This window comes from Podarcis cretensis (assembly GCF_951804945.1).
Source record: "Podarcis cretensis genome assembly, chromosome: 8".
NCBI classification, from domain to species: Eukaryota; Metazoa; Chordata; class Lepidosauria; order Squamata; family Lacertidae; genus Podarcis; species Podarcis cretensis.
In genome coordinates this window covers 14,944,286-14,956,922 of record NC_137177.1, presented here as the reverse complement: position 1 = coordinate 14,956,922, position 12,637 = coordinate 14,944,286, and the positions used below count along the sequence as shown (strand labels likewise).

The 12,637-nt window shown below is 44.3% G+C and overlaps 1 long non-coding RNA gene across 1 annotated transcript in view; it reads left to right on the top strand.

Annotated features, from left to right (window-relative positions):
- LOC307221758 overlaps positions 1-12,637 on the top strand; it is a 251,803-nt gene that overhangs the window by 180,360 nt on the left and 58,806 nt on the right. The gene's annotated exons all lie outside the window — the stretch shown is intronic.

The window sequence follows — 12,637 nt, the reverse complement described above, 5'->3', positions numbered from 1 at the left end:
TTTTTGTTGGTTTGCAAGCCCCCTCCATAGAGGCTGGCCCCTCTCACTGTCCTCGGAGCTTGCTTACCGGTAACCTCCTCTGGCTGATATCTCGGACAGACCAGGGAGATTTTGATAGGCGACATTTTCCCAAGCGTGGGTAAAATGCACAACCCCTCCCTCCTGTCAGGTAGTCATGCATCAACTGAATGATACCTCTTACTACAGGAAACTTTCCTCTGACCATTCTAAACATATCACTAGATTGATAAATGTCGTGGTTGAAGAAGCTGAAATAATGGGATTCATCAATTCGTCCTTAAAACAGTTTCTTTCTAATAGCAACCAGCGTATACATTTATTTTATATTTTGCCCAAGATCCACAAAGAAGGATTTCTGCCACCTGGTAGACCTATAGTATCAGGAACTAATTCCATGTTGGAACCTCTATCCAAATATCTGGACTCTTTTCTAAATCCTTATGTAGTTAAATTACGGTCCTACTTGCATGACACTAGGGACTTTATTAAAAGTCCCTGTCTGCCCCATTGCTGTGAATTCTTGAATTCACAAGAAGGAGGTTTATCCTGAACCATAATTACCAATCAAAGTGAGGCTGTTGTGAGATTTCTGAAGCATTATAACAGTTATTTCAATTGAGAAAGAGATCCAATTCCAACACTTTCTTGAATGGCACAAAAATCTCTTGTTGCACATCACTTGAAAGTGAAGTCACTCCCACAAACAAAACCTGGAGCAGAAAAAGAAATGTTCACATTAGTCCTTTACTAAAGCCACGGAGTTTCTGGTTCTGGTGGTGAATGAGAATCTTAATGACTTAATTAAAATTAAAATAAGATTAAGATTAAAATAAGTGTATACTTATTTTTCAAAAAAAAATAGTCTGCTGTGCTGTAACAGATTTCTATAATGTCTACGTAGATCAAAGGAATTATTAGTACAGTGGTACCTCGGGTTACATAGGCTTCAGGTTACATGCGCTTCAGGTTACAGACTCTGCTAACCCAGAAATAGTACCTCGGGTTAAGAACTTTGCTTCAGGATGAGAACAGAAATCATGCTCAGGCAGCGCGGCAGCAGCAGGAGGCCCCCTTAGCTAAAGTGGTGCTTCAGTTTAAGAACAGTTTCAGATTAAGAACGGACCTCCAGAGTGAATTAAGCACCTAACCAGAGGTACCACTGTACTGCTCGATTCTGACTTGGTCATTCCACACCTGGAATGCTGTGCCCAGTTTTGGGCCCTGCAACCCAAAGAGATATTTAGAAGCTGGAACATGTGCAAAGAAGGGCTACTAAATAGATAAATGGTCTGGAAACCAAGCCTTATGTGGAGTGGATGAGGAAATTGGGTATACTTAGCCTGGAAAGGCTCCTTTTCAAAGCCTTAGCCATTGGACTGTGACAATTAACCTCAAGATTCTGTCCTGCCCTTATTTGCTACAAATAATTTGCTCCCTTAGTGCTATTCAGGACGCGGGTGGCGCTGTGGGTAAAACCTCAGTGCCTAGGACTTGCCGATCGCATGGTCGGCAGTTCGAATCCCCGCGGCGGGGTGAGCTCCCGTCTTTCGGTCCCAGCTCCTGCCCACCTAGCAGTTCGAATGCACCCCTAAGTGCAAGTAGATAAACAGGTACCGCTTTATAGCGGGAAGGTAAACGGCGTTTCCGTGTGCTGCGCTGGTGCTGGCTCGCCAGAGCAGCTTCGTCACGCTGGCCACGTGACCCGGAAGTGTCTCCGGACAGCGCTGGCCCCCGGCCTCTTAAGTGAGATGGGCGCACAACCCTAGAGTCGGACACGACTGGCCCGTACGGGCAGGGGTACCTTTACCTTTACCTTAGTGCTATTCAACATTTACATGAAACTGTTGGGAGAGGAAATGCCACACCAACTCAGTGAAGGTTGGTTTCTTCGATTGAGTTTAAGATACAGGTGAGGACAAAATAGATTGCAAACATAATTTCATTCCACAGGAAACTTTGTGTGTGATTGTATAAGTGAGAGAAGATTCTTAAACAGTGGCTATATTTGTAGGATTAAAGAGTGTGAGGCACCTAACCAGAGGTACCACTGTACTGCTCGATTCTGACTTGGTCATTCCCCACCTGGAATGCTGTGCCCAGTTTTGGGCCCTGCAACCCAAAGAGATATTTAGAAGCTGGAACATGTGCAAAGAAGGGCTACTAAATAGATAAATGGTGCCCAGTTTTGGACCCTGCAATCTAAGAAGGATATTTACAAGCTGGAATGTGTGCATTGAAGGGCTACTAAATTGATAAAGGATCTGGAAACCAAACCTTATGTGGAATGGATGAGGGAGTTGGGTACACTTAGCCTGGGAAGGAGGCAACTGAGAGGATGTCTTTTCAAAGCCTTAGACATTGGACTGTGACAACTGACCTCAGGATTCTGTCCTGTCCTCAGTGCTATTCAACCTTTACATGAAAATGTTGGGAGAGGAAATGGCACACCAACTCAGTGAAGGTTGGTTTCTTGGATTGAGTTTAAGATAAAGGTGATGACAAAATAGATTGCAAATATAATTTCATTCCGCAGGAAACTTTGTGTGTGAGTGTAAGTGAAAGAAGATTCTTAAACAGTGGCTGTATGTGTAGGATGAAAGAATATGAGGAAGGGGAGATAGAGTGAAGCACCAGAGAAACCAAAACTCCTAACAATACCTTGAAGAAGTCACAAGACAGAACTATACACAGTTATCTGGGCATAAGACCCATTGAAATCATCAAGGAAAACAGATATAGAATTGCATTATAATCCCTTTGAAATAAATGATTACTACTTCCACCAACAGTGCATAGGAGTGTGCTGAAATCTGTACGCCGCCTCCAATCCTTCCAGCCAAATATATGTATTAGTGAGGGACGGGGTGGAAACTTGAGAAGCACCTTTGGCAATGAGGGAGCCTCAGTTGGCACCCAACCAACCTGAGAGACAATGAAGTGCACCTCTAGTTTTTTTTTGTGGGGGAGGGTTTGCTGCTGCACCACCCTGTTGACTTATGGCAGGTTCACATACTCAAGGTTCAGACACCAAGGAGGGAGTGTTGTTTTCAAATCTTGCTGTGTGGCCACAGCATGCGTCTTTTCACATGCTCAGGAGATTGGGGGATAGAATTCCTCCCATTTTATTGCAGCTCACCTGCCCACAAGAATTTGATTTGGTTAATCTTATTAATTAGGCCTGTTTTCAAATCCTCTGATTTTGTTGTATCTTATAAATATAACTTGTTTATTAATATTCTTTGTGTCTTGAGAGTTCTTTGGGTATGATAGCAATTTAAAATTATATCTCAGTTAATTTTTACCTGAACTTCTAATGTTGAAAATTTTGTATATTCATGTTCTGATGAAATTATGATATTTCTCAGATTTCTTAAATATACCCTATTTAAAACTAACTTATTTAAATTCTCATTCACCATTACAGGCACCGTAGATGGTTATGAAAAATAAAATGCTGGCTCTTGGAACTGTTCCTTTCAGATACAAATGCAATTATTATTAATTGATTTGGCCAAGGACATTACTAAATATAAAATATATAAAACGGGATGAAAACAAAATAATATACATTGCGCAGGGAAAAAAATCATTATTAAATTCAGAGGTTTTGTTAGAAAAGAGGTGTCTCCTGAAGAATTTAACTTAGGGCATTTTTTCAGCCAGAGTTCACTGGAGCTCAGCTCTGGCACCTTTCAGGTAGGTGCTATTCATGGGGAACTCTGGCATTTGTAAATCTAGAAAAACAGCACTGATCCCTACAACCCCCCCCCCATCGTTCTGTCTTTTTATCATTACCATATTTTTCACTCCATAAGGCGCACCTAGTTTTTAGAGGAGGAAAACACGAAAAAAAAAATATTCTGAACCATGGCCTTCTGCAGAGGAGGAGGGGAGGGAGCCATCATAGCTCAATGGGGAGAGCATGGAGAAGATCCCAAGTTCAGTCCTTGAAAGCTTCTCCGGGTAGGGCTGAGGGTGTGTCTCCTGAAACCCTGGTGAGCCTCTGCCCATCAGTGAAGACAAAACTGAGCTAAATGGGCTCAGGGGTCCTGACGTGGGACAGGGACGATCCCTCTGTTCCTTTTTAAATTAGCCCTTTCTTCAGAATCATGAGGACTACAATCTTAGTTTGTTTTTAAAGGGAACAGCTGTAACCTCAGTGGCTTTGCATACAGAACACCACACATTCAATCCTGGCTTCTCCAGGCCTGAAACTCTGGCAAACTGCTGCCAGTCAGTGTTGACATTACTAAGCTAGATGGAGTAGTGGGTCCGACTCCTTATAAGGCAGCTTCCTAGGTTCCCATTTATGCTTCAGATCTGAGTGTGAGGCTTGCTGTCACATTTAGTGTTGAGAGGGTGGTTCTTTGCACATCTGGAAGATGACTGTGTCACCTCCCATCACCCTATTGAAGGTGCTTTTACAGCTCAGGGGAAAGGGCAGGTGGCCACAGCATCTGTAGACTGTAGCATCCTGAATTAAGGGAGGGAGGGATTCCCGTTGCAGCCAAAGGATTGTTTGAGGCCACCACGAATGAGATGATCTTAAGCTTGAAACCAGGACTTGCTCTTTAACCATGCTGCTCCTCCAGTTGCCAATGCCATCCATGTAACCTGTGTGAATATCAAGCATGGGTTGTGTCCAGGAACCTGGGAGGATTTCTTTCACTTGTGTGCATGTTTTCATCTTTAAATAAACAGCCCATGCAAGTTTCCAGCTCTTATGGCCATTGAGATTAGCCTGGCCATCTCAGTGGAAATCTGGGGAGGCTGAGGTGGACTTTCCAGTGGTCAAAGAAAGTGTGGTTGTGTCTTCCTGCCTGGCATCTATTTCCTGCCCTCTTCCCCCCCCCCTGCACCCCCGCACCCTGCTTCAAAGCAAGCCACAGAGGAGGGAAGGAAGCGGAGCCATGGATCCTCTGCTCGCAACTGCAGCAGATTCCCTCTGCTTTGAAGCAGGAAAGTGGGAGAGGAGCTGCTTACACGGGTGTAAGCTGCTCCCCTCCCACTATACTGCTTCAAAGGGAGCCTGGGAGGAGGGAATCAGCTGCATGGATCTTCTTCCTTCCCTCCTCCATGCTTGCTTTGAAGCAGGAAAGTGGGAGAGGAGCTGCTTACACGAATGTAAGGGGTTCCCCTCCCACTTTCCTGCTTCAAAGGGAGCCCGGGAGGAGGGAATCCGTTGCAGCTGCGAGCAGCGGAGGATCCATTGTCCCCTTCCTTCCCTCCTCCGTGGTTGCTTTGAAGCAGGAAAGTGGTAGAAGAGCCGCTTACACGAGTGTAAGCGGCTCCGCTCCCACTTTGCTTCTAAAAGCGAGCCACGGAGGAGGGAGGGACAGATGAAATCCCCTCTCCGGCTCAGCTCAGCAGCAGCAGCTCTTCCTGGCTTTACAATGAGCCAGGAGAGCTGTGCAGAGCGTGTCAGCAGCAGCAGCAGCTCTTTCTGGCTTCACTCCATAAGACGCACATACATTTCCCCTTACTTTTTAGGGGAGGAAAAGTGCACCCTATGGAGCGAAAAATACAGTTAAGTTTTAGTTTATCTTGCATTACCAAGTCTTCTTTCAGATGAATATTTCAGAATGGGGAAGCATATATAGCAGACAGGAAGCCTAAAAGTTACAGAACCCTTGTGGCAATCATGGTGGAGCGTCACTATCAGGATTCAAGTTCAGTTTTCCAGTCCATGGTTTATCATTCCTGGACTCAGCCATCTCATCTCTCTCCTGACACTGAACTACAGGCCATGGGTATGACAACTGGTCAGTATGCCTCTCCTAGTTGCCTTCAGACAGGGTGCCATAAACAGTGCCACCCATCCCCGCAAAAAAATTCCACTGAGCATCATGGCAGGATACATTGGTAATGCAACAATGGCCATCAGTAGTAAAAAGCTACTAGGGGTTTTTACTCCCCCACCCCCAATAAAATGTCTGAGAGAGCCGGTCCCTTCCAAATTGATGGGCATAGCAACTAGTCTGTCTGTCTCTCCTAGTTGCCTTCAGGCAGGGTGCCATAGACACTCCCTCCCCCTCAAATCCACTGACTGAGCAGCCTTGCAAGATACATTGGTCTTGCATACAACAGGCATCAGTAGTATTAGAATACTACCTCCTGTAAGTTGGTTATGCCCCACCCCTCTAGAGTTTGATTGAAGATGCCATATGACACTGCACCCAAAAAGACCCATCCCACCTCCAAGGGCCACCATGAAATAACTTGGGGGGGGGGTACACATAACCCATCTGTGTTGATGGCTCACCACTACCGCCTTCAGGTAGGCAGGGACCACACCCTCTTGTAAGGAGGCATGAATCACATTTTGAGCCAGTCAGCTGTCCCCTCCCTGCTCCTTTTCATCAGACAAGAGGGGCAAGGGGCAATATCCTTGAATGTTACCAACTGAAACACTTCCAACACATCAGGGCTGGACTGTTCTCTGGACACCCCTTGAGTTTTGTCCACTGTAAAAGCAGAGTCAGGTTTCCAGCGGATGCAAGCAATTTTATCCTCAAAATGCTTTGCAAACAAGTCACAGCATTGACAAGTCACAAGCACATTCCCCGACTCCCAGTGACAGGCACCCCCCATTTTCACCTTGGACTTTCCCTTTTCTCACCCAGCCTCTCACCCTGGGAGATGCCAACTTCTAAACCTCTCAACCTGGTTACTGGCACCAGGTTGAGTCCCCTCCCCCCACTTGACAGCACATTAAGCCTTTTATTTTATTTTAAAAACTCAGACCAATGCTTTCATATCATGTGTTTGAGATATGTATCTTAGTAATGCCAAATTCCCAGAATAATAGAATGTCACCACTCTTGCTAACAATTCTTCCTTTCAGGTCCAGGAAACCACAGTGGGTACAAAGGACATCTGGGTGATTCCAGAAAGCAAGAGCTTTTGCCAGATGTCTCCAGCAGAACATAACAGCCAGGATTCCCAAAAGGATCTGAGGTACTGGTTTGGATCAAGACTGTATCCAAATATCCACAAAAAGTACAGAATACATATTTATTTAAGAAAAATAAGACAACAGTGCAGTAAGAATCCAGTTACCAAATAGGAATAAAAAAATGTCAGAAGAAGGTCACTTACGAATTTGGGGACATTTGGGGAAATATGTACATAGAAATCAACAAATCTGATGTAGTCTAAGCTAGTATATTTTAACACCACTTTCTGAACCTCAAAGAGATGTGGCAGTCATGTTAAAGTTTGTGGGTCATAAATTCTTTGGCCCACGGAGTCTGCTGCAATGGCACTGCAATAAATTTGATTTATTGACACTCCGACAAACTTCAGTGGTGCCCACACGCTACCACTCGAGCGCTGCCACTCTTCTCTGTTGCCGGATGTTAGCAGAGTTCACACGCAGTGTAAAAAAGCTTTGTCTGTGTCTGCGTGGTGTCCTCAATAACTAAGCTCATCACCAGTGCTTCTATTCTATCACTCTTTATTTAGAAGCATAGAAAAACAGAAAAGAAAAACCTACAGAATCTAGCTGCATACTTGCAGCTTTCTGTATCTAACAAAATGAAACTACCTTGCTCACACTCTCAGACAGACTGCTCTCAGCAGCCCCCAGAGAGCACAGATCAAAGGAAAATGCCTGGGTCATGTGGGCAGTGCACCCAGTTGATAAGAACGCTCCTGGAGTGTTAACTCTTAACTGTCCAGAACCACAACACCCCCCCCCATTCACAATGACCTGGGTGCGAATGTGCAAACAGTTCAACACATGTTTAGCCCCTCACAGAACTCTCTGTGCTTCTGGAAACTTAAGGGCTTGGTAAAACCATCAGCAAGGTTCTCTTCGCTAGGACAATACTTCAGTTTGATCACGTTTGTCCTAACACCCTCACACACGTTTTTGAACCGTATGTCCAAATGCTTGGTCCGGGCATTGAATTGGCCTGTCTCTGCCAGTTTCAGGCAAGCTTGATTGTCCTCCCACACTGTTATGGGTAGCCAACAAACTCCACTATCTCCCAGACCAGACATGTGTAGAATTCCAGCTGTCTACACACTCCTGAAAGAGAGCTGAATTCTGCCTCATTTGATGACAGAGCAATGAGGCTTTGTTTCTTGGACCTCCAGGCAGTTACAGAATCTCTGTACGTTACAACCATTCCGGAGATAGACTTTCTGTCTGAGTTGTTGGCCCAATCTGCATCTGCCCAGCACTGAATCTGTGCATCTCCCTGAGCTGACAGTGTGAGACTATACTCCTTGGTCTCTTGCAGATACCTAAGGACCTTTTTTATGCCATTCCAGGCCACCACACCGGGTTTTGCAGCCTCTCTGCTTAGGAAATTAGCAGCAAAAGCTATATCGGGTCTGCTCCAGTGTAAGAGATATTGCAGGCTCCCCAGAGCAGATTGAAACACCTCCCAGTTCTCGAACTCTGGCTTTACCTCAGACTGGCTGCCTTTCAGAAAACATATTTCCATTGGTGTTCTGACACCTTTGCAGTCTGCCATCTTGAACTTTTGCAGTAATTGCTCTATCTTTCCTCTCTGATTTAGCAAAAAACTGCCATCTTTGCACCTGTGAATCTGCACCCCAAGGTACAAGCTCACAGGACCTGATTCCTTGAGTTTGAAGTGCTGCTTCAGCTTCCTTGCAAACTCCTGCACCTGTTTACCTGTCCTGGCAACAAATACAATGTCATCAACAAAGATAAGAGCCAGTTCCTGTTGCTGGCCTGTCCCCTTCAGGAACAGGCAGATGACTGCCAGACTCTTCTGAAACCCTAACTTCCCCAGAGCTTCGTTGAGACATAAATTCCAATTTTTGGCTGATTGCTTCAAGCCATAAATGGAACGGTGCAGTCTCCATACCGGACCTGGTTTGTCGCCCTCAAACCCTGGTGGAGGTAACATGTAGATCTCCTCCTGCAGCGGTGAGCTTAAATAGGCAATATCGATGTCTAAATGAGCGACCTCAGAACCTCTCTTTGCTGTTATTGCCAAAAACAATTGCATGGTCTCATTTCTGGACGTGGGCGTGTAAACCTGGGAATACTGTAGCCCCAGTCACTGGCTAAAACCTCTTGCCACCAATCTGGCTTTATATTGTGGCTTTCCGCCACCAGTGTGTTTCAACCTGTAGACCCAGAAACAACTCACCGCCTGCTGGTCAGCTGGCAGAGTTGTGAGCATGAAGATTCCTAGAGACTTCATGGAACTAATCTCCTTTTCCATGGCTTGCTGCCACTTGCTGGATTCTGCCTGAGGTAACTTCAGAACCTCAGCAAAGCTTTCTGGTTCACACTGAGCAAAACCAGCCCACACATTCATGACTGTGAAACAGTCAGGTGGATTACCCTTCGTAGTCCGCTTAGACCGTCTTGGCCCCATGCCGGACTCCCCATCTGAACCAGACGTGCTGGACTTTGCTAGGGAGTTCCTAGCGTCTGGTGAACCACCAAGTGACTTGCTGCACCTGCGTTGTGCTCCTGGACTGTGCCTGTCTGTGGGACACAAGGGAGACCTTCCGTGCCTGTGTCAACTAGGCCAAGCCTGCGGAGATGAGGGTACACTCCTGGGTTCTGATTTCACCTTTCTCTTTGGAATTGCCCCCTCTGGCACTGCACCCTGGTGGTGGTCGGCAGCTCGGTCCGGACCGCCAGCAGGTGCATTGCCATCAGCTCCACTAGCAGGTGCAATTGATTGATCATCTGAACCAGGATCTCTAAACCAATCTGTCCAGAACCATAACAAGCCATCAGTGTGTGCACTTCCCTTGTGGGTCACACCTTCCACTGTGATCTGCAACAACTGGTATTAAGAGGCTTAATAGCTCTCATGCTGGAGGGAAGATAGCTATCATGACTAGATTTAAAAAGAAAAATACTGAAAAGCTACAAAACTGACAGTAAAAACTTGAATGGCCCCATGGTTGTGAGCAGGTTCCACGTTCACCTGATTTTTGGGAAGAGCATGTGTGTGACATGCTAATTGTTGATTACTTTGTGCCTCATTAGAATTAGGTTCTTTCAGTCTCAGTTTTATCATAAAGCCCAAGGGAGGAACACATTTATTTAAAGTACCTGTTTACTGACAGTGTAGGTGTGGTTAGACTAGAAGAGGCATCTGGCTGATTTGCACAGAGTTCCTTAAAAAGATTGCATCCAATATGAAAAAAGAGCCTCGTGTTACAATATAAAAATATAGGACTTCTGGGAAACCTACAGAATCTAGCTGCATGCTTGCAGCTTTCTGTCTCTAACAAAACGAAACTACCTTGCTCACATTCTCAGACAGACTGCTCTCAGCAGTCCCCGGAGAGCATAGATCAATGGAAAATGCCCGGATCATGTGCGCAGTGAACCCAGTTGATAAAAACGCTCCTGGAGTGTTAACTCTTTTTAAATATATATATATATATAATTTTTATTAACAGGCCAATCAAATCACATTATTTCCAAATCACATTAGTTCCAAATTATACAGCCAGATTTTTAAATTTTTGTTGGCGGTACCCATACTTCAAACTCCGAAAAGGGGTCCAAACATCACTTATATTGCTGCTTTAATTAAACAGTTCTATCTAGTTCTGTCCAGATAGTCTCTTTGTTACTTTCCTCATCTTCTTGTTGTTATCATATATTCCTTTCTTTGCGATCTCTGATAATCTTCACAAGCGGGTTGAAAACAAACATCCTCCATGTGGGTTTTACACTCTCCAAAAATCATATCACATAAGAACAGATGCCATTCCACACCTCCATAAAGAACTTTCGCTCAGTCTGTCCGTTGATTTGCCCAGGCTTGCCAAACATATCTCAGAGGGCTCTGCCAGGTCTAGATCACTTCCGATAATCATTTGCATTCCGATGACCCTGGTCCTCCCCCCCCCCATCCTTCTTAGGCAAGCCTGTCTTGGCGAGACTCCATTTGAAACTGCATCATAAAACTTTCCTCCGTTCTCCGATGTTTACCAATCCTCTCTTTGATCAATAATTCACTCCACACAGTTCTTAAATTCCTGCTTGTGATTAATAAGTTGCAACGATTCTTCTCTCTGGGGTGGAGAGTTATTAATACTCACATAAGGCAAAAAAGAAAGAAAGGTTTTTTCCTCCACCCCCTTTGCATTTCACTCCAAACATACCAGTCTTTTAATGGTGGTTCATCACTTGATTTATTTGTCCTGCCCATCGCTCCGCTCACAGAGATCCATTAATCAGCAGTCTTAAATCCTGATCTTCGCTTGATGTATGTGCTTCGGCTTTCCAATTATGTATTTCCAAATATATATTTCATTTCGTTTTGTTTTTTTTAAAGATATTTATTAAGATTTTATATACTAAATCGAACATACAACCAAAGAAAAGATACAGCAGAAAGAAAAAATACATCACCAGGAAATAAAAACATGAAGAAAAAGAAAAAGAAAAAAGAAAAAAAGAAAAAAAGAGTTTTTAACTTATCATCTATATAACCTTCTTTCCTGACTTCCTCACATCTCCCTTTTTGTGTTCCCCTTTACACAATCAAATTCAGCAAATTCTAACCCTCTTTCAAACCTCATTTATAATTATATATTTCAACCTATTATGAGTCCAATTTTTCTTCTCTTTTCATTATCAAATTTTAGCTATTCTTTATAACTTTATAACTTAAACCCTTATGCCATTTTGTTTAGTTTTGACATAATTTTGCTCTGGTCTTTTCACCCTTTTCTTTTAAAACATTTTTGCATATTCCTTGCATATTTCAAGCCAAAGCAAACCAGTGCGCTGATTGGAGACAGCGTCAGAAAGAGCCAACTTCACACGAGGGCTTGTGCCAAGTGTCCACACCCCCTTCTTTCGAATCCAGGGGTCATTCCCCATTCCAAACTTTTGATTTGAAAGATGTACATTTTAGAAGCAACTTTTTATTTCACACAATCCTTTATATTTATCATAATAAGTGTAATGACACACTATAATACAGCACACTTTTCTCTGTGTCCTGTATCCCATTCCCCTCCATCAACAGCAAAAAAGGAAGAGACACAGATCCCGAGGCCCTACTTTCACCACTAGGCATCCAACTCCCCAACCGCCCAACTGGACATAAAGAGAGAAGACAAAATCGTATTGTATCAGATTCAACTGGAGCCACTTTATTAATTATTACTGAAAAACTCTGAACCACATAGGTGGGAAAGACCACATATGTATAGTGTGCAAATCATCAGCTAGGCTCCAATTCTTTTTGGGAAGCCTGCCCTGCAGGGAGGACAGGTAAGTGAATCTTCTGGAGGAACTGCAAACAAATTCAGAAAATTCAGGTGAGGATTTTGTCTATCTCTTGTATGGAAGCAGCGCCCCCCCCATCCCGACTGCCAACCTCCAACTGAGGCTTCCTGAGAAAGGATGGGGAGAAAAGGACTGACTTCTTGTTAGGTGAGCTTTGGGTATCCAGTACAGTGGTACCTCGGGTTAAGTACTTAATTTGTTCTGGAGGTCTGTTCTTAACCTGAAACTGTTCTTAACCTGAAGCACCACTTTAGCTAATGGGGCCTGCCGCTGCTGCTGCACTGCCGCTGCACAATTTCTGTTCTCATCCTGAAGCAAAGTTCTTAACCTGAGGTAATTTTTCTGGGTTAGCGGAGTCTGTAA